This window comes from Hyla sarda, unplaced genomic scaffold (genome assembly GCF_029499605.1).
Source record: "Hyla sarda isolate aHylSar1 unplaced genomic scaffold, aHylSar1.hap1 scaffold_26, whole genome shotgun sequence".
Taxonomy (NCBI): domain Eukaryota; kingdom Metazoa; phylum Chordata; class Amphibia; order Anura; family Hylidae; genus Hyla; species Hyla sarda.
This window is the reverse complement of record NW_026609289.1, coordinates 518393-539939: the sequence shown is the minus strand read 5'-3', so window position 1 is coordinate 539939 and position 21547 is coordinate 518393. Positions and strand designations below refer to the sequence as shown.

General features: G+C 51.1%; 1 pseudogene; it reads left to right on the top strand.

Annotated features, from left to right (window-relative positions):
* The first annotated feature begins 14638 nt into the window (after positions 1 to 14638).
* LOC130324150 (U2 spliceosomal RNA) lies at positions 14639 to 14746 on the top strand (annotated as a pseudogene).
* The last annotated feature ends 6801 nt before the right edge of the window (positions 14747 to 21547 follow it).

Genomic DNA, 21547 nt, shown 5'->3' with positions numbered 1-21547 from the left:
ATAAGAGAGCAAGCCAGACAAAAGAGCAAGCGTGCAAGCCAGATATGCTATCGAGCGAGCCAGATAAGAGAGTGAGCCAGACAAGAGAGCAAGCGAGCGAGCCAGATATGAGAGCAAGCGAGCGAGCCAGATGTGAGAGCGAGACAGATAAGAGAGCAAGCCAGACAAGAGAGCAAGCGTGCGAGCCAGATATGCTAGCGAGCAAGCCAGATAAGAGAGTGAGCCAGACAAGAGAGCAAGCGAGCGAGCCAGATATGAGAGCAAGCGAACCAGCCAGATATGAGAGCGAGCGAGCCAGATATGAGAGCGAGCAAGACAAGAGAGAAAGCGAGCTAGCCAAATATGAGAGCAAGCGAGCGAGCCAGATTTGAGAGCGAGCGAGCCAGATATGCGAGCGAGCCAGATAAGAGAGCGAGCCAGATAAGAGAGCGAGCCAGACAAGAGAGCAAGCGAGCGAGCCAGATATGAGAAAAAGCGAGCGAGCCAGATATGAGAGCAAGCGAGCGAGCCAGATATGGGAGCAAGCGTGCAAGCCAGATATGAGAGCAAGCGAGCGAGCCAGATTTGAGAGCGAGCGAGCCAGATATGCGAGCGAGCCAGATAAGAGAGTGAGCCAGACAAGAGAGCAAGCGAGCGAGCCAGATATGAGAGTAAGCGAGCGAGCCAGATATGAGAGCAAGCGAGCAAGCCAGATATGAGAGCGAGCGAGCCAGACATGAGAGCGAGCGAGCCAGATATGCGAGCGAGCGAGCCAGATAAGAGAGCGAGCCAGACAAGAGAGCAAGCGAGCGAGCCAGATGTGAGAGCAAGCTAGCCAGATATGCGAGCGAGCCATAAAAGAGAGCGAGACAGACAAGAGAGCAAGCGAGCGAGCCAGATATGAGAGCGAGCTAGCAAGGCAGATATAAGAGCGAGTCAGATAAGAGAGCGAGCCAGACAAGAGAGCAAGCGAGCCAGATATGAGAGCAAGCGAGCCAGCTAGATGTGAGAGCGAGCGAGCCAGATATGCGAGAGAGCCAGATAAGAGAGCGAGCCAGACAAGAGAGCAAGCGAGCGAGCAAGATATGAGAGCAAGCGAGCGAGCCGGATATGAGAGCAAGCGAGCAAGCCAGATATGAGAGCAAGCGAGCGAGCCAGATTTGAGAGCGAGCGAGCCAGATATGCGAGCGAGCAAATAAGAGAGCGAGCCAGACAAGAGAGCAAACGAGCGAGCCAGATATGAGAGCAAGCGAGCGAGCCAGATGTGAGAGCGAGCGAGCCAGATATGCGAGCAAGCCAAATAAGAGAGCGAACCAGACAAGAGAGCAAGCGAGCGAGCCAGATATGAGAGCAAGCGAGCTAGACAGATATGAGAGCAAGCGAGCGAGCCAGATATGAGAGCGAGCTAGCCAAATATGCGAGCGAGCCACATAAGATATGCGAGTGAGCCAGGCAAAAGAGAAAACGAGCTAGCCAGATATGAGAACAAGCGAGCAAACCAGATGTGAGAGCAAGCGAGCCAGATATGCGAGCGAGCCAGATATGCGAGCGAGCCAGATAAGAGAGCGAGCCAGACAAGAGAGCAAGCGAGCGAGCCAGATATGAGAGCAGGCGAGCGAGCCAGATATGAGTGCAAGCGAGCAAGCCAGATATGAGAGCGAGCCAGATAAGAGAGCGAACCAGACAAGAGAGCAAGCGAGCGAGACAGATATGTGAGCGAGCGATCCAGATATGAGAGCGAGCGAGCCAGACATGAGAGCAAGCGAGCGAGACAGATATGAGAGCGAGCTAGCCAGATATGCAAGCGAGCGAGCCAGATAAGAGAGCGAGCCAGACAAGAGTGCAAGCGAGCGAGCTAGTTATGAGAGCAAGCGAGTGAGCCAGATATGCGAGCGAGCGAGCCATTTAAGAGAGCGAGCCAGACAAGAGAGCAATCGAGCGAGCCAGATATGAGAGCAAGTGAGCAAGAAATGAGAGCAAGCGAGCGAACCAGATCTGAGAGCGAGCGAGCCAGACATAAGAGCAAGCGAGCGAGCCAGATATGAGAGCGAGCGAGCCAGACATGAGAGCAAGCGAGCGAGCCAGATATGAGAGTGAGCGAGCCAGACATGAGCCCAAGCGAGCGAGCCAGATATGAGAGCGAGCGAGCCAGACATGAGAGCAAGCGAGCGAGCCAGATATGAGAGCGAGCGAGCCAGATATGAGAACAAGCCAGACAAGAGAGCAAGCGAGCGAGCCAGATATGCTAGTGAGCAAGCCAGATAAGAGAGCGAGCCAGATATGAGAGCAAGCGAGCGAGCCAGATGTGAGAGCAAGCGAGTGAGCCAGATGTGAGAGCAAGCGAGCAATTCAGATATGAGAGCGAGACAGATAAGAGAGCGAGCAAGACAAGAGAGCAAGCGAGCGAGCGAGCCAGATATGAGAGCAAGCGAGTGAGCCAGATGTGAGAGCAAGCGAGCAAGTCAGATATGAGAGCGAGACAGATAAGAGAGCGAACCAGACAAGAGAGCAAGCGAGCGAGCCAGATATGAGAGCGAGCGAGCCAGACATGAGAGCAAGCGAGCGAGCCAGATATGAGAGCGAGCGAGCCAGGCATGAGAGTAAGTGAGCAAGCCAGATATGAGAGCGAGCGAGCAAGATATGAGAGCGAGCGAGCCAGATATGCGAGCGAGCCAGATAAGAGAGCGAGCCAGACAAGAGAGCAAGCGAGCGAGTCAGATGTGAGAGCGAGCGAGCCAGATATGCGAGTGAGCCATAAAAGAGAGTGAGACAGACAAGAGAGCAAGCGAGCGAGCCAGATATGAGAGCAAGCTAGCAAGCCAGATATGAGATGAGCCAGATAAGAGAGCGAGCCAGACAAGAGAGCAAGCAAGCGAGCCAGATATGAGAGCAAGCGAGCCAGCCAGATGTGAGAGCGAGTGAGCCATATATTCAAGCGGGCCAGATAAGAGAGCGAGCCAGACAAGAGAGCAAGCGAGCGAGCCAGATGTGAGAGCGAGCGAGCCAGATATGCGAGCGAGCCATAAAAGAGAGCGAGACAGACAAGAGAGCAAGCGAGCGAGCCAGATATGAGAGCAAGCTAGCAAGCCAGATATGAGACCGAGCCAGTTAAGAGAGCGAACCAGACAAGAGAGCAAGCGAGCGAGCAAGATAAGAGAGCGAGCGAGCCAGACATGAGAGCAAGCGAGTGATCCAGATATGAGAGCGAGCGAGGCAGACATGAGAGCAAGCGAGCGAGCCAGATATGAGAGCGAGCGAGCCAGATAAGAGAGCAAGCCACACAAGAGAGCAAGCGAGCCAGATATGAGAGCAAGCGAGCGAGCCAGATGTGAGAGCGAGACAGACAAGAGAGCGAGTCAGACAAGAGAGCAAGCGAGCGAGCCAGATATGAGAACAAGAGAGCGAGCCAGATGTGAGAGCTAGCGAGCAAGATATGCGAGCCAGCCAGATAAGAGAGCGAGCCAGACAAGAGCGCAAGCGAGCCAGATATGAGAGCAAACGAGCGAGCCAGATGTGAGAGCGAGCTTGCCAGATAGAAGAGCGAGCCAGATAGAAGAGCGAGCCAGACAAGAGAGCAAGCGAGTGAGCCAGATATGAGAGCAAGCGAGCGAGCCAGATATGAGAGCAAGCGAGCAAGCCAGATATGAAAGCGAGCCAGATAAGAGAGCGAACCAAACAAGAGAGCAAGCGAGCGAGCCAGATATGAGAGCAAGCTAGCAAGCCAGATGTGAGAGCGAGCGAGCCAGATATGCGAGCGAGCCAGATAAGAGAGCGAGCCAGACAAGGAAGCAAGCGAGCGAGCCAGATATGAGAGCAAGCGAGCAATCCAGATATGAGAGCGAGCGAGCCAGACATGAGAGCGAGCGAGCCAGATATGAGAGCAAGCGAGCGAGCCAGATATGAGAGCGAGCCAGATATGAGAGCGAGCGAGCCAGATTTGTGAGCGAGCGAGCCAGATATGAGAGCGAGCGAGACGTTAGAGCAAGCGAGCGAGACATGAGAGCATGCGAGCGAGCCAGATATGAAAGCGAGCGAGCCAGATATGCGTGCGAGCAAGCCAGATATGCGAGCGAGCGAGCCAAGTATGAGAGTGAGCGAGTCTGTGGAGGAGCATTGCTCGGGGCAACGGATCGAGATTTTTTTCCTGGAAAAAGGACATCGGCAGGCCGTTGCTGGGGGCAACCGACGTGGGCCACAACCGGTGGTCGCCAGAATGAAGCCGAGGTCCCGTGAGTTGTTGGTGGGCGGAATCCCACTGTGGGTGAACTTGGATTGTTGCCAGACTGTATCTCGGATTATGCCAGAAATAATTCCATTTGTGAAGTCCCGCCCGGCGCCCAGTAAGACTGTTCAAATTACCTTTGATACATGTTTTGGTAAGCCATATGATGGAGGTATGTGCGGAACTTACAGTGGAAATTGCACTGGGCAGAGACTTTCCATATTTCTGGCAGCTGTGGGATGCTGAGAGTGCACCTCAGAGTTCACGCACAAAGGTTCCGTAAGTAGTGAGGACTGGGGGGGTCTCTACTGGACTGTGTGAATGGTGCTGTATATTGTGAACCCATGCAGGCTGATAATGTTTTTCTTGAAGCACCTATGTTAATGTGTTCCGATGTAAAGAGTACTGTCGCCACCTCGCACAGGACAAAAGAAAACCTTTGTGAGCTGGAAATAGAAGGTAAAAAGATGATGGTTTTGTTAGATCCAAAATTTGTAATAACTCTGGTAAAGACCAGCGGCAGAAAGCCAGACCCTGCTGTAGTGTATATACAAGCCGGTATCTGGGGTTATAAAACAGTTAATGTGTGTATTTCTACTCCCTATGGTACCATAAGTCATAAGGTTGCAATTGAGCCTACCTAAGAGTATGAAGCAGTGCTGGGGAAGGATTTTCCATTTTTTCCGCAGCTGTGGGAAGATAGTCAGGTGACTAGAGCAGGAACACCCGATAGGCTCACAACACTTGATTTACACCACATAGCAGGGGACAGTAACTCCACAGAGGCTGAGGACGGGGAGTGTCAGCAGACCCTAGGTATATCTCAGGTGGGAGTGTGCCAGACCACTAGGGGAGCTGAAGAACAGTCCGCGAGTCAAGATAAAGAGGTGACTGGAAAAGAAGCTACAGAGATGGCTGTGGAGAAACCAAAACTCCGCAAAAGAGTACCGGTGGAGCTGGGGGGCTGCACTTACGGTCACAGACAGAGTCCTAAGGGGAAAAAGATGTGGTGTCTGAACTAGAGAGAGGTCGTAACCAGGAAGGTCGAACCACTGGACCACATATTGTTGCAGACCCAGGAGCCCTACTAGTTTTTTCCAGGCCATGAAGAGACTGTGACAAGACAAAAGAAAAGTCAAGGCCAAGGAGCCAAGAGACAGTTCAGAGGAACTGTTTGGGAATCACCCGGATTCGCTGGTGCCCAGAGTCATTGAACAAACTTACCACAAAGGGATTGCCAGTCCGACGGGAGTGTTTAGCAAGAGTCTCCTGAGTTGCCAACGTGGTGGGAGAGGAAGAGGGCCAGGTGTCAGTGGCACCTGTTGTTGATGATAATAATGAGGCACAAGTGGCCACAACCCCGAAAAAGGGGGAGACTTCATCTAGAGATGGAGAAGAGCTGGGTCGAGTGTCTGACAGAGGACCAGAGGATGTCTCAAGGTCTAACAGCGAGAGTGAGGAGACCGCTGTCAGTAAAAGGTCTCGGAAAAGACGAGCTGGCCTTGAAAAAAAACTGGAGCAGATCCAGAATCTGGAAGAAACCCTGCAGATGGTTTCTGTGAAGTTGATGGAAAAAGAAAAAGAGGTACATTGCTTGACAGAGGAGAAGGACAAATCACTTGCTGACTTTAAGAAAGAGCAAGAAGCGAGGCTTCAGCTGGAAAAAGTCATGGATCACCACAGAAGTGAGTTTGTGGCTCTGCAGGATGAACTGTCCCTCTCCCAGGGTCTTGTGACCAGCAAGGAGAGTGAAGTGGAGAGTCTGGCCAAGCGGATGTCATTCCAGGAAGAAGAAGTGAGTCTTCTACATGGTGCATATCAGGCTCTGTGGAGTGATCACAAGGCTAGGCTGGTAGCCATGAAAAAAATAGAAAAAACGAAGAATGAAATGAAGATGGAAGTTGAGGCTCTTGCCAGCAATCTGGAGAAAGTCTCTAAAGCTAAGAGACAACTTGAGGAGGAAGTCAAGGCGAAGAATGCCCTTGCACATGCTCTTCAATCTGCTCGTCATGACAATGACTTGCTCCGTGAGCAGTATGAGGAGGCCCTGAAACAAGTTGAGACTCTGAAACATGAAAACAAGAACTTGCAACAGGAGATCTCAGATCTATCTGAACAGATTGGTGAGAGTGGAAAATGTATCAATGAGTTAGAGAAAACCAAGAAACAGTTGCTGGGCAGTGAGAAGATGAACTCTGCTAAACTCAAGAGTGAACAGCTGAAATATATAAAGCTGGAAGATGACATGAAGATCTTAAAAGAGAGCCTGGAAATGCAGAACGAAATGCGCAGAAGGTCCCACGTAGCTGCCTTGGTTTTGCTGGGAGCGCCACTCTACGAGCAGGTGGCTGTTCTGGCGGACAATGAACAGTTGAGGAAACAATTGCTGTCTTCGGAAGATACTGTCAGGGACTTGAGAGAGTTACTTGACAGTGAGAGGATGAAGTCCGCTAAGCTCCAGTGTAAGCAGCGAAAATGTGAGAAAAAGGAAGAGGACCAGGAAGTCCTAAAAGAGAGCAGAGACCAAGCTATGGGGGAATTGGCTCAAGAAAGGCTTCTGGGGCAGAAGTTACGGGATACAGGGATGCTTTCTCTGAAGCCTGGTAAAAAGTCCTCTAATGCTAAGATTGAGGTGAAGCCCTGTAAGAAGTCCCCTGAAGCTAGGACTGAGCAGAAACCTGGTGTGAAATCCTCTGAAGTGGAGACTAAGGAAGAGTCAGGCGGGAAATCCTCTGAACCTGAGCAGACCAAAAATTCTGAAGGTAATGCTGAGACAGAGAAATCTTCTGAAGCAGAAGCTAAACCAGAGTCAACCTCAAAAGCTATGAGTAAAGAGAATGGCACAACTGAAGCTACAGGTGAAGAGAAGAGTAAGCCTGAAGAAGTTACAGAGAAGAGCCAAACAGTAGGAGAAGCTGATTCTAGACAAGAATCTGAAGGAGCCAAAGACTCTGAAGCCAAACATGAGGAAGCTGGTGCCACTGAAGAGAAAGCTGGAAGGGATGAGGTGAAACCATGTGAGAAATGCACTGAAGTCAAAACTGTGGTGAAACCAGGTGGGAAGTACTCTATAGTTGAAACTGAGATGGACCCGTGTCAGAGGTCCTCTGAAGCTACAGAGAACAAGACAGTGGTTGGTGAAGCCACTGAGACCGAAAGATTCTCTGAAGCAGAGGCAGAGGTCTGGCAAGCCAGAAGAAGACAAAGGTTAGAAGCATCGGTCCTCTCTCTCCTTAATTTCAAGAACCCTGCCCACACCAGGGTGAAGAACCTAGTACTGGAGAGGTGTGACCGAGAGACTTGCAATTGGTGGCTGGTAAAAATCCGGAAAAAAAAAGTCAAGGACTTCAGAGACTGAGGGACAAAAGTTGACCAAGGAAAAGAAAAGGAAGTTGGACTCTGCCTTTTGAATAAAAGAGCTCCTTCCCGGTGGTCTGAGCAGAGGGGAGGGGGGGGGATTTGTGGCAGTGTGGCAAGGGAAAGGCTGTATTTCCCTCGCTAACTCTGGAGCATGCTCCACCTGTGGACTGATTAATGAGGTATCAGGAAGGGGAAGTGTGTGTAAAAGAAAAGGAATCAGAATAGTTGGGGCTCTCCCTTGGAAACAGTATGCTGGCTGTTAGAGGGGGAGACACACAGACCCTGTTTAGGTAACACGTAGAAGGCGCTACGAGTGGTCCAAGAAGTGGTGTGAACTGTGAGTAACAGGTTGCAGGAGACACATGTTTAACTGGCTGAGGGAAGCTCACCAGTTCGTAGTCAGGGCATGCTGACATGTGTAGTCAGTGACCAGACTGTCTAGGACTTTATTTTGTTCCTGTCTATGTTTTGTTTTACCTGCAACCTGTGGAAATAAATCTGGCGAGGAGCCAGACTTGTATGCGGAACTGTGGTCTCTGGTGTTATTGTGAGGAACGTGTCACGTGGCAAGTGACCAGGACGATCCCAGAGCTAATCCCCAAGGAGGAATCATCACAATATCTATATATATATATATATATATATATATATATATATATAGAGAGAGAGAGAGAGAGAGAGAGAGAGAGAGAGAGAGAGAGAGAGACAAAGAGAGAGAGAGATAGATAGATACACATATGTGTCACGATTCGGCTGGCAGGCGGTGGATCCTCTGTGCCAGAGAGGGATTGGCGTGGACCGTGCTGGTGGACCGGTTCTAAGTTGCTACTGGTATTCACCAGAGCCCGCCGCAAAGCGGGATGGTCTTGCAGCGGCGGTAGCAACCAGGTCGTATCCACCAGCAACGGCTCAACCTCTCTGACTGCTGAAGATAGGCGCGGTACAAGGGAGTAGACAAGAGCAAGGTCGGACGTAGCAGAAGGTCGGGGCAGGCAGCAAGGATCGTAGTCAGGGGCAACGGCAGGAGGTCTGGAACACAGGCTAGGAACACACAAGGAAACGCTTTCACTGGCACAAAGGCAACAAGATCCGGCGAGGGAGTGCAGGGGAAGTGAGGTATAAATAGGGAGTGCACAGGTGAACACACTAATTAAGCCAACTGCGCCAATCAGTGGCGCAGTGGCCCTTTAAATTGCAGAGACCCGGCGCACGCGCGCCCTAAGGAGCGGGGCCGCGCGCGCCGGGACAAGACCGACGGAGAGCGAATCAGGTACGGGAGCCGGGGTGCGCATCGCGAGCGGGCGCCTCCCGCATCGCGAATCGCATCCCGGCTGGGAGAGGTATCGCAGCACACCCGGTCAGCAGGTCTGACCGGGGCGCTGCAATTGCGAGGATGTTGCGAGCGCTCCGGGGAGGAGCGGGGACCCGGAGCGATCGGCGTAACAGTACCCCCCCTTGGGTCTCCCCCTCTTCTTGGAGCCTGAGAACCTGAGGACCAGACTTTTGTCTAGGATGTTGTCCTCAGGTTCCCAGGATCTCTCTTCTGGACCACAGCCTTCCCAATCCACCCAAAAAAATTTTTTCCCTCTGACCGTCTTGGAGGCCAGTATCTCCTTCACGGAGAAGACGTCAGAAGAACCGGAAACAGGAGTGGGAGAAACAAGTTTGGGAGAGAAACGGTTGATGATGAGTGGTTTAAGGAGAGAGACATGGAAGGCATTGGGAATACGAAGAGAAGGAGGAAGAAGGAGTTTGTAAGAGACAGGATTAATCTGGCACAAGACTTTGAAAGGACCAAGATAGCGTGGTCCCAGTTTGTAACTGGGGACACGAAAGCGGACATATTTAGCGGAGAGCCATACCTTGTCTCCGGAGCAAAAATGGGGGGAGTTCTTCTTTACTTATCGGCAAACCTTTTCATGCGGAATGAAGCCTGTAAAAGAGAATTTTGGGTCTCTTTCCATATGGTGGAAAGATCACGAGTCACTTCATCCACAGCGGGCAAACCAGAGGGCAAGGGAGTAGGGAGGGGGGGAAGAGGGTGACGGCCGTACACCACAAAAAATGGGGACTTAGCAGAAGATTCAGAGACTCTGAAGTTGTATGAGAATTCGGCCCATGGTAGAAGGTCTGCCCAGTCATCCTGGCGGGAGGAAACAAAATGCCGTAAATAGTCACCCAGGACCTGGTTAATTCTTTCTACTTGCCCATTGGATTGGGGATGATAAGAAAAAGAGAAGTTTAATTTAATCTTGAGCTGTTTACAGAGGGCCCTCCAGAATTTAGACACGAATTGGACGCCTCTATCCGAGACGATCTGCGTGGGCAAACCGTGAAGACGAAAAATGTGTACAAAAAATTTTTTGCCAACTGAGGCGCTGAAGGAAGACCAGGAAGAGGAATAAAATGTGCCATCTTGGAAAATCGATCAACGACCACCCAAACAACAGTGTTGCCACGGGATGGGGGTAAGTCTGTAATAAAGTCCATACCAATCAGTGACCAAGGCTGTTCGGGGACAGGCAGAGGATGAAGGAGACCAGCAGGCTTCTGGCGAGGAGTCTTATCCCGGGCACAGACAGTACAGGCCCGCACAAAATCAACAACATCCGTCTCCAGAGTCGGCCACCAATAGAAACGAGAGATGAGTTGCAAGGACTTTTTGATGCCCGCATGGCCTGCGAGGTGGGAGGAGTGTCCCCATTTGAGAATCCCGAGACGTTGGCGTGGAGAAACTAAGGTCTTCCCTGGAGGAGTTTGCCTGATGGAGGCTGGAGAAGTGGAGATCAGACAGTCAGGAGGAATGATGTGTTGCGGAGAGACCTCTACTTCCGAGGCATCCGAGGAACGAGAGAGGGCATCGGCCCTAATGTTCTTGTCGGCAGGGCGAAAATGAATTTCAAAGTTAAAACGGGCAAAGAACAACGACCACCTGGCCTGGTGAGGGTTCAGCCGTTGGGCAGACTGGAGATAGGAGAGATTCTTGTGATCGGTGTAAATGATAACTGGAAATTTTGATCCCTCCAGCAGATGCCTCCATTCCTCAAGCGCCAATTTAATGGCCAGTAGTTCTCGATCCCCGATGGAGTAGTTTCTCTCCGCCGGAGAGAAGGTCCTAGAAAAAAAAAACACAAGTAACAGCATGCCCGGAAGAATTTTTTTGTAGAAGGACCGCTCCAGCTCCCACTGAGGAGGCATCTACCTCCAATAGGAAGGGTTTAGATGGGTCAGGTCTGGAGAGCACGGGAGCAGAAGAAAAGGCAGACTTGAGCCGTTTAAATGCGTCTTCCGCTTGGGGAGACCAGGACTTGGGATTGGCATTTTTCTTGGTTAAAGCCACGATAGGAGCCACAATAGTGGAAAAGTGTGGAATAAATTGTCTGTAATAATTGGCGAACCCCAAAAAACGTTGGATAGCACGGAGTCCGGAGGGGCGTGGCCAATCTAAGACGGCAGAGAGTTTATCTGGGTCCATTTGTAATCCCTGGCCAGAGACCAAGTATCCTAGGAAAGGAAGAGATTGACATTCAAACAGACATTTCTCCATTTTGGCATAAAGTTGATTGTCTCGAAGTCTCTGAAGAACCATGCGGACATGCTGGCGGTGTTCTTCTAAGTTGGCAGAAAAAATCAGAATATCGTCCAGATAAACAACAACACAGGAATATAAGAGATCACGAAAAATTTCATTAACAAAGTCTTGGAAGACGGCAGGGGCGTTGCACAGGCCAAAGGGCATGACCAGATACTCAAAGTGTCCATCTCTGGTGTTAAATGCAGTCTTCCATTCGTCCCCCTCCCTGATGCGGATGAGATTATAAGCACCTCTTAAGTCCAGTTTGGTAAAGATGTGGGCACCTTGAAGGCGATCAAAGAGTTCTGAGATAAGAGGTAGGGGGTAGCGGTTCTTTACCGTGATTTTATTAAGTCCGCGGTAATCAATGCAAGGACGTAGGGAGCCATCTTTTTTGGACACAAAAAAAAAATCCAGCTCCGGCAGGAGAGGAGGATTTGCGGATAAACCCCTTTTTTAAATTTTCCTGGATGTATTCAGACATAGCAAGAGTCTCTGGAGCGGACAGAGGATAAATTCTGCCCCGGGGTGGAGTAGTACCCGGGAGGAGGTCAATAGGACAGTCATAAGGCCTGTGAGGAGGTAAAGTCTCAGCTTGCTTTTTGCAAAACACGTCAGCATAGTCCATATAAGCCTTAGGAAGACCGGTTACAGGGGGAACCACAGGGTCACGGCAGGGAGTACTGGGAACCGGTTTAAGACAGTCTTTGAAACAAGAAGTACCCCAGCTCTTGATTTCTCCTGTGGACCAATCAAGGGTTGGGGAATGGCGTTGAAGCCACGGTAATCCAAGAAGAATTTCGGAAGTGCAATTGGAGAGGACCAAAAACTAAATTTTTTCGTGATGAGGTCCGATGCACATTAGGAGGGGTTCCGTGCGGTAACGCACGGTACAGTCCAATCTTTCATTGTTAACACAATTGATGTAGAGGGGTCTGGCGAGACTGGTCACCGGGATGTTGAACCTGTTGATGAGAGAGGCCAAAATTAAATTTCCTGCAGATCCGGAATCCAAGAAGGCCATAGTAGAGAAGGAGAAGGTAGAGGAAGATATCCGCACAGGCACAGTAAGGCGTGGAGAAGCAGAGTTGACATCAAGAACTGTCTCACCTTTGTGCGGAGTCAGCGTACGTCTTTCCAGGCGGGGAGGACGGATAGGACAATCCTTCAGGAAGTGTTCGGTACCGGCACAGTACAGGCACAGATTCTCCATGCGGCGTTGTGTCCTCTCTTGAGGTGTCAAGCGAGACCGGTCAACTTGCATAGCCTCCACGGCGGGAGGCACAGGAACGGATTGCAGAGGACCAGAGGAGAGAGGAGCCGGGGAGAAAAAACGCCTTGTGCGAACAAAGTCCATATCCTGGCGGAGCTCCTGACGCCTTTCAGAAAAACGCATGTCAATGCGGGTGGCCAGATGAATAAGTTCATGCAGGTTAGCAGGAATTTCTCGTGCGGCCAGAACATCTTTAATGTTGCTGGATAGGCCTTTTTTAAAGGTCGCGCAGAGGGCCTCATTATTCCAGGATAATTCGGAGGCAAGGGTACGGAATTGGATGGCGTACTCGCCAACAGAAGAATTACCCTGGACCAGGTTCAGCAGGGCAGTCTCAGCAGAAGAGGCTCGGGCAGGTTCCTCAAAGACACTTCGAATCTCCGTGAAGAAGGAGTGTACAGAGGCAGTGACGGGGTCATTGCGGTCCCAGAGCGGTGTGGCCCATGACAGAGCTTTCCCAGACAGAAGGCTGACTACGAAAGCCACCTTAGACCTTTCAGTAGGAAACTGGTCCGACATCATCTCCAAGTGCAGGGAACATTGCGAAAGAAAGCCACGGCAAAACTTAGAGTCCCCATCAAATTTATCCGGCAAGGATAGTCGTAGGCCGGAAGCGGCCACTCGCTGCGGAGGAGGTGCAGGAGCTGGCGGAGGAGATGATTGCTGAAGCTGTGGTAGTAGCTGCTGTAGCATCACGGTCAGTTGAGACAGCTGGTGGCCTTGTTGCGCTATCTGTTGCGACTGCTGGGCGACCACCGTGGTGAGGTCGGCGACAACTGGCAGTGGAACTTCAGCGGGATCCATGGCCGGATCTACTGTCACGATTCGGCTGGCAGGAGGTGGATCCTCTGTGCCAGAGAGGGATTGGCGTGGACCGTGCTGGTGGACCGGTTCTAAGTTGCTACTGGTATTCACCAGAGCCCGCCGCAAAGCGGGATGGTCTTGCAGCGGCGGTAGCAACCAGGTCGTATCCACCAGCAACGGCTCAACCTCTCTGACTGCTGAAGATAGGCGCGGTACAAGGGAGTAGACAAGAGCAAGGTCGGACGTAGCAGAAGGTCGGGGCAGGCAGCAAGGATCATAGTCAGGGGCAACGGCAGGAGGTCTGGAACACAGGCTAGGAACACACAAGGAAACGCTTTCACTGGCACAATGGCAACAAGATCCGGCGAGGGAGTGCAGGGGAAGTGAGGTATAAATAGGGAGTGCACAGGTGAACACACTAATTAAGCCAACTGCACCAATCAGTGGCGCAGTGGCCCTTTAAATCGCAGAGACCCGGCGCGCGCACCCTAAGGAGCGGGGCCGCGCGCGTCGGGACAAGACCGACGGAGAGCGAGTCAGGTACGGGAGCCGGGGTGCGCATCGCGAGCGGGCGCCTCCCGCATCGCGAATCGCATCCCGGCTGGGAGAGGTATCGCAGCGCACCCGGTCAGCAGGTCTGACCGGGGCGCTGCAATTGCGAGGATGTTGCGAGCGCTCCGGGGAGGAGCGGGGACCCGGAGCGCTCGGCGTAACAATATGTGTGTATTGCTGGAGTTGCAAACATGGGTGCACTTGACAAACTCAGCTCGGCTATTCCCCATTGAAAGATTGTTGCACCCAGGACCCTTAGCACTGGGATATGCTACTCAATACCACTGGCATGGCCAGGTGTAAACAACATCTGACCTTTGTTGTGTATGTAACCATGGAGATTGTGATGTCGCCTAGGCCCACCAAAGAACAGCCTTGTCAGAAGCCGCACTTCCATGAGTAGAAGCAGCAGCACCATAGGTTGTCAAATAAGCTGGATTTAACCAAGACAAGTGAGTCCAATAGGATGCAGGTATGTCCTCTATCCTTACAGCTTCCCGTGGCTGTTGGTTTTATACCGTTTGGGGACAGCCAAGGAGGAGTCAGCAGGCAACACATGTAAGTGTGTGCTTGTGTGTGTGTGTGTGTGTTTCCTATGCAGATCCTAAACCCAGTATCACATGCAAGTAGGAGGCGAAAGAAAGGTTCCTGCCAAAGCCAGGTTATGGATTGCATTTAAAAATGCTCCATCAGAGTGAAATGGACTCCCATCTTCCTGCTTAGCAATAATGATAATGATATGGGTTTAGGGTCTGCTGTGTGTACTGGTGGGTGACTGCCACCCAGCCAGGGTGTGTATGGGAGGCTGCCAGCCAGCCTCCCTTCCTACAAGTAGTGATGGTGCATGTGAAGGGGTTCCTCCCCTTTGACAGTTATCACTTCTCGTCCTTCTTTTTGGCTGAGATCAAATGTGGTGTCTGTTTTTATCAGTTTAATATCTGATATGTCCCCTATCTGGTAGCATATATTAAGTGCACCACCAGGTTTCAGTGTTGGAAAGAAAGATTACCTGTTTATTTGCTGCTGCAGCTGCTTGCTGGCTAGTCCAGTGGGCCCTTACTGCAGGCAAAAGACAATAGGTTGTGCCGCTTGTGTCTGGCCCCTGTTGGAGCGACCAGGCACAGGACTGCTGCTGCTGCTGAATGTCCTCTTTAATTGAATAAGCTCAGCAACCTGCACACCTGTGCAGGTTGGACATGACATGATAGGTAGCTGTCTTTCAGGTAGTGGGAGCTGAATCTTGTTAATTGACATGGGGGTGTCATTGCTGTTGAGTGACCATGCATTGGTACTGTGGTATTGGAATAATAAAAACAAATGTTGCCAGCCAGCCATCCATGCAATAATGGATAGGACATCAGCTATGAGGCATTTGTTTGTACAAACTGCTGCTCACAACTAATGTTGCAATATAGTGTCTCCATCTGCTGGTGGTATTGAATAAGGAATAGTGCAATGATAGGGTCTGAAAAAGAAGAAAAATAAGAAGCAACAACATAGGAAAAAAGGAGGAAAGAAGGAAAACATGGAGAGAAGAAAAAAAAGAAGGTAGAAAAAGGTGAAAACAGGTTTAAAAAAGTATTTCCATCTCTATCTCTCTCTATATATATATTTAAAAGAAATATATATATATATATATATATATATATATATATATATACAGAGAGAGAGAGAGAGATAAATATATATAGAGATAGATAGATACACATACATACATACATACATACATGCATATGTGTGTATTGTTGGAGTTGCAAATGTGTATGTAACCATGGAGATTGTAATGTCGCCTAGGACCACCAAAGAACAGCCTTGTCAGAAGCAGCACTTCCATGAGCAGAAGCAGCAGCACCATAGGTTGTCAAATAAGCTGGATTTAACCAAGACAAGTGAGTCCAATAGGATGCAGGTATGTCCTCTATCCTTACAACTTCCCGTGGCTTTTGGTTTTATACCGTTTGGGGACAGCCAAGGAGGCGTCAGAAGGCAACAAAGGTAAGTGTGTGCTTGTGTGTGTTTCCTATGCAGATCCTAAACCCAGTATCAAATGCAAGTAGGAGGAGTAAGAAGGGTTCCTGCCAAAGCCAGGTTATGGATTGCATTTAAAAATGGTCCATCAGAGTGAAATGGACTCCCATCTTCCTGCTTAGCAATAATGATATGGGTTTAGGGTCTGCTGTGTGTACTGGTGGGTGACTGCCACCCAGCCAGAGTCAAGGCTGGACTGGGATACCGGGAAAATCCCCGGTGGGCCGATCACCTTGACTGCCAAATGGCCGGTGCATTGCCGTAGAACGAGATTTGCCATAGAATGAGATGGTCCGCCTCCATCACATCCTATTGGCTCACTCTTGTCACGTGACATATTTAAACGTCACGCATCGATGCGCACAGCAGTGTCAGTTTGGCTATCACAGGGAGAGGATCTCCTCTCCCTGTGATAGCTAAAGCTGCACGGAGCGCTCATGGCCTCTGTGGCCCGACAGAAGTTCACACATGTACGCAGCTGATACGGCTGGCTCATATACACTTACTCTATTATTACATGTACTGTTGATCCACAGCGCTATCGGGATCCCGATGCCCGATGGCGCTGTCATCAGTGTGCGTCCCCGCTAGCGCCCCATGCCCGCAGCTCTACTCCCCGTCCCATTAACGCTCAGGGAGCGGGGAACAGAAAGTAGAGCATCGGGCGCAGGTAAAGTAGTACTGCGCATGTGCAGCACTACGCGAATAACTTAACCTGCGCCCGATGCTCTACTTTCTGTTCCCCGCTCCCTGAGCGTCAACGGGACGGGGAGTAGAGCTGCGGGCGTGGGGCGCTCGCGGGGACGCACACTGATAACAGCGCCTTCGGGCTTCGGGATCCCGATAGCGCTGTGGATCAACAGTAAATGTATATGAGCCAGCCGTATGAGCTGCGTAAATGTGTGAGCTTCTGTCGGGCCACAGAGGCCATGAGAGCTCCGTGCAGCTTCAGCTATCACAGGGAGAGGAGATCCTCTCCCTGTGATAGCCAAACTGACACTGCTGTGCGCATCGATGTGTGACGTTTAAATATGTCATGTGACAAGAGTGAGCCAATAGGATGTGATGGAGGCGGACCATCTCATTCTATGGCAATGCACCGGCCGCACCATGTTAAAGAAGACTTCTTGGCCCGGTGCATTGCCGTGGAATGAGATTTGCCATAGAATGAGATGGTCCGCCTCCATCACATCCTATTGGCTCACTCTTGTCACGTGACATATTTAAACGTCACGCATCGATGCGCACAGCAGTGTCAGTTTGGCTATCACAGGGAGAGGATCTCCTCACCCTGTGATAGCTGAAGCTGTACGGAGCTCTCATGGCCTCTGTGGGCCGACAGAAGTTCACACATGTACGCAGCTCATACGGCTGGCTCATATACATTTACTCTATTATTACATGTACTGTTGATCCACAGCGCTATCGGGATCCCGATGCCCGATGGCGCTGTCATCAGTGTGCGTCCCCGCTAGCGCCCCACGCCCGCAGCTCTACTCCCCGTCCCATTAACGCTCAGGGAGCGGGGAACAGAAAGTAGAGCATCGGGCGCAGGTAAAGTAGTACTGCGCATGTGCAGCACTATGCGAATAACTTAACCTGCGCCCGATGCTCTACTTTCTGTTCCCCGCTCCCTGAGCGTCAAAGGGACGGGGAGTAGAGCTAAGGGGGACGGGGGAGTAGAGCTGCGGGCGTGGGGCGCTCGCGGGGACGCACACTGATGACAGCGCCTTCGGGCATTGGGATCCCGATAGCGTTGTGGATCAACAGTAAATGTATATGAGCCAGCCGTATGAGCTGCGTAAATGTGTGAACTTCTGTCGGGCCACAGAGGCCATGAGAGCTCCATGCAGCTTCAGCTATCACAGGGAGAGGAGATCCTCTCCCTGTGATAGCCAAACTGACACTGCTGTGCGCATCGATGTGTGACGTTTAAATATGTCATGTGACAAGAGTGAGCCAATAGGATGTGATGGAGGCGGACCATCTCATTCTATGGCAATGCACCGGCCGCACCATGTTAAAGAAGACTTCTTGGCCCGGTGCATTGCCGTGGAATGAGATTTGCCATAGAATGAGATGGTCCGCCTCCATCACATCCTAATGGCTCACTCTTGTCACGTGACATATTTAAACGTCACGCATCGATGCGCACAGTAGTGTCAGTTTGGCTATCACAGGGAGAGGATCTCCTCACCCTGTGATAGCTGAAGCTGTACGGAGCTCTCATGGCCTCTGTGGGCCGACAGAAGTTCACACATGTACGCAGCTCATACGGCTGGCTCATATACATTTACTCTATTATTACATGTACTGTTGATCCACAGCGCTATCGGGATCCCGATGCCCGATGGCGCTGTCATCAGTGTACGTCCCCGCGAGCGCCCCACGCCCGCAGCTCTACTCCCCGTCCTCCGACCCCCCGCAGCTGTACTCCCCGTCCCCCGCAGCTGTACTCCCCGCCCCCCGCAGCTCTACTCCCCGTCCCCCGCAGCTCTTCTCCCCGTCCCCCGCATCTCTACACCCCGTCCCCCGCATCTCTACTCCCCGTCCCCTGCATCTCTACTCCCCGTCCCCCGCAGCTCTACTCCCCGTCCCCCGCAGCTCTTCTCCCCGTCCCCCGCATCTCTACACCCCGTCCCCCGCATCTCTACTCCCCGTCCCCCGCAGCTCTACTCCCCGTCCCCCGCAGCTCTACTCCCCGTCCCCCGCAGCTCTTCTCCCCGTCCTACGCAGCTCTACACCCCGTCCCCCGCAGCTCTACTCCCCGTCCCCTGTGAACGCTCAGGGAGCGATCCACAGCGCTATGGGGATTCCTACGCCCGATGGCGCTGTCATCAGTGTGCGTCCCCACGAGCGCCCCACGCCCGCAGCTCTACTCCCCGTCCCCCGCAGCTCTACTCCCCGTCCCGTTAACGCTCAGGGAGCGGGGAACAGAAAATAGAGCATCGGGCGCAGGTAAAGTAGTACTGCGCATGCGCAGCACTACGCGAATTACTTGACCTGCGCCTGATTCTCTACTTTCTGTTCCCCGCTCCCTGAGCGTTAACGGGACGGGGAGTAGAGCTGCGGGGGGCGGAGGACGGGGAGTAGAGCTGCGGGCGTGGGGCGCTCGCGGGGACGCACACTGATGACAGCGCTGTGGATCAACAGTAAATGTATATGAGGCAGCCGTATGAGCTACGTACATGTGTGAACTTCTGGCGGGCCACAGAGGCCATGAGAGCTCCGTACAGCTTCAGCTATCACAGGGTGAGGAGATCCTCTCCCTGTCATAGCCAAACTGACACTACTGTGCGCATCGATGCGTGACGTTTAAATATGTCACGTGACAAGAGTGAGCCAATAGGATGTGATGGAGGCGGACCATCTCATTCTATGGCAAATCTCATTCCACGGCAATGCACCGGCCCCTGACAGTGGTTGTCGCACGGCCGGCCGCAAGACTGGCCGTGCCGGAAGCAATGAGGCTTCCTGGGCTGACTGCAGCAGGCTGGCCAACTGACAGCAGAGGTGGCTCTAGCATAATAGGCCACCGCCTCAGTTCTCGCGTTAATGGGGGGCCTCGCTCAGGGACCCGACTAGCGCAAGTTGCTCCTCACTCTCCGGAAGACCGCCGGGATTGAAGTTTAATACAGCAGTTCCGGTTCCATCCTGCCTGCCGGTGGCGAGCCCCAGCGCTGCGCCCGACCAGCCCCCTGCTGATCCTCTGCCACTTTAAGAGAAAGGGCTGCTGGGGCTGGTCGCCTGCTATAGAAACAGCTGCTGATCGGAGAAAGGGCTGCTGAAAGACCTCCTGAACCCCGCCCCCCCAAAAAAAAACCTCAGAGAGAAAACAGACGAACTGTGCAGCAGGAACAGGGGCCCAGCGTGAAAGGGGGCCCGCTGCCCTCTCCAGGTCCGGCCCCAGAGGCGAGCATTAGGCCACATACCACCGCATACTCCCCGACCACAGCAAGTTTGACAGCACCCGGATGGATGCTGCGTTCAACCACCCCTTGCAGGCGGCCCAGTGACGTCTCTAGGGGGGGGGGGCAGAGGGGGCCACGGCCCCCCCTACATCATGATTGCCCCCCCCCCACATCATGATTGCCCCCCCCCCCCCTTGTGCCCCCCCTAGCAGCAGTAGGTCACTAGCAGCTCTCATGGCCCTCAGGGGGGTACAGCTAGTTCACCAGTAAGGGGCCCGAGCCCCCGCTGCACCCCCCGCCCCCCGGAGCCATTTACTCCGGCATCCTTTTATTTAATAAATCTTCAGCCAGCAGCCCTGTCACCACGCAGGGGCCGCGCTATGCAGACTGGGAAGAGCAGACAGGAAGCTCCTCCCCCTCTCTCACTCCCCTGTATGCTGCTGCTGGACCTTGTGGAGCAGGCCTGCTGTGTGTATACAGGCCCGGACACCACCAGTATGGAAGACTTACCTGCCCAGTGCCCACTGCTGATGCTGCCCTTTTAAAGTAAGTAACTTGCTTGGGGGAGAGGGGGAAAGTTGTAGTTCGGGAGACAGTGGGAGGTAGTTCAGTGTTTCCCAACCAGGGGGCCTCCAGCTGTTGCAAAACTACAACTCCCAGCATTGCTTTGGCTTTATGAGCATACTGGGAGTTGTAGTTTTGCAACAGCTGGAGGCCCCCATGTTGGGGAACACTGATCTATCTATCTATCAATCAATCTCCTATCTATCTATCTATCTATCTCATATCTATCCATCCATCTATCTATATCCATCTATTTATGCATCTATCTAATATCTATCTATCAATCTCCTATCTATCTATCTATCTATCTATCTCATATCTATCCATCCATCTATCTATATCCATCTATTTATGCATCTATCTATCTTTCTCATATCTATCTATCTCTCATCTATCTATCTCATATCTATCTATCTAACTCAGATAGATGAGAGATAGATAGAAGAGAGATAGCTAGATAGATATGAGAGATAGAAAGATAAATAGATGATATATAGATAGAGAGATGATATATAGAAAGATACATACAGTAAATAGATGGATAGATAGATGATAGACCGATAGATAGATGATAGATAGATATGATATAGACAGATAGATAGGAGATAGATGGATATGATATAGATAGATGGATATGATATAGATACATTTATATGATATAGATAGATAGGAGAAAGATAGATAGATCAGTTTCCCAACCAGGGGGCCTCCAGCTGTTGCAAAACTACAACTCCCAGCATTCCTTTGGCTTTATGAGCATACTGGGAGTTGTGGTTTTGCAACAGCTGGAGGCCCTCCTAGTTGGGAAACACTGATCTATCAATCATCTATCTATCTATCTATCCATCTATCTCCTATCTATCTATCTCATATCTATCTATCTATATCATATCTATCTTGTGTATATATATATATATGAATATATATATATATATATATATATATATCCATCTATCTATTTATGTATCTATCTATCTATCTCATATCTATCTATCTATATCATATCTATCTATCTATCTTTCTATTTATCTATCTATCTATCTCATATATATCTCAGATAGATGAGAGATAGATGAAAGATAGATATGAGAGATAGATAGATAGATGATATATAGATAGATAGATACATAAATAGATGGATATATAGATAGATATGAGATAGATAGATAAATAGATGATAGATAGATAGATAGATGATAGATATATATGATATAGATAGATATGAGATAGATAGATACATAGGAGATAGATGGATATGATAGATATAGATTGATATGATA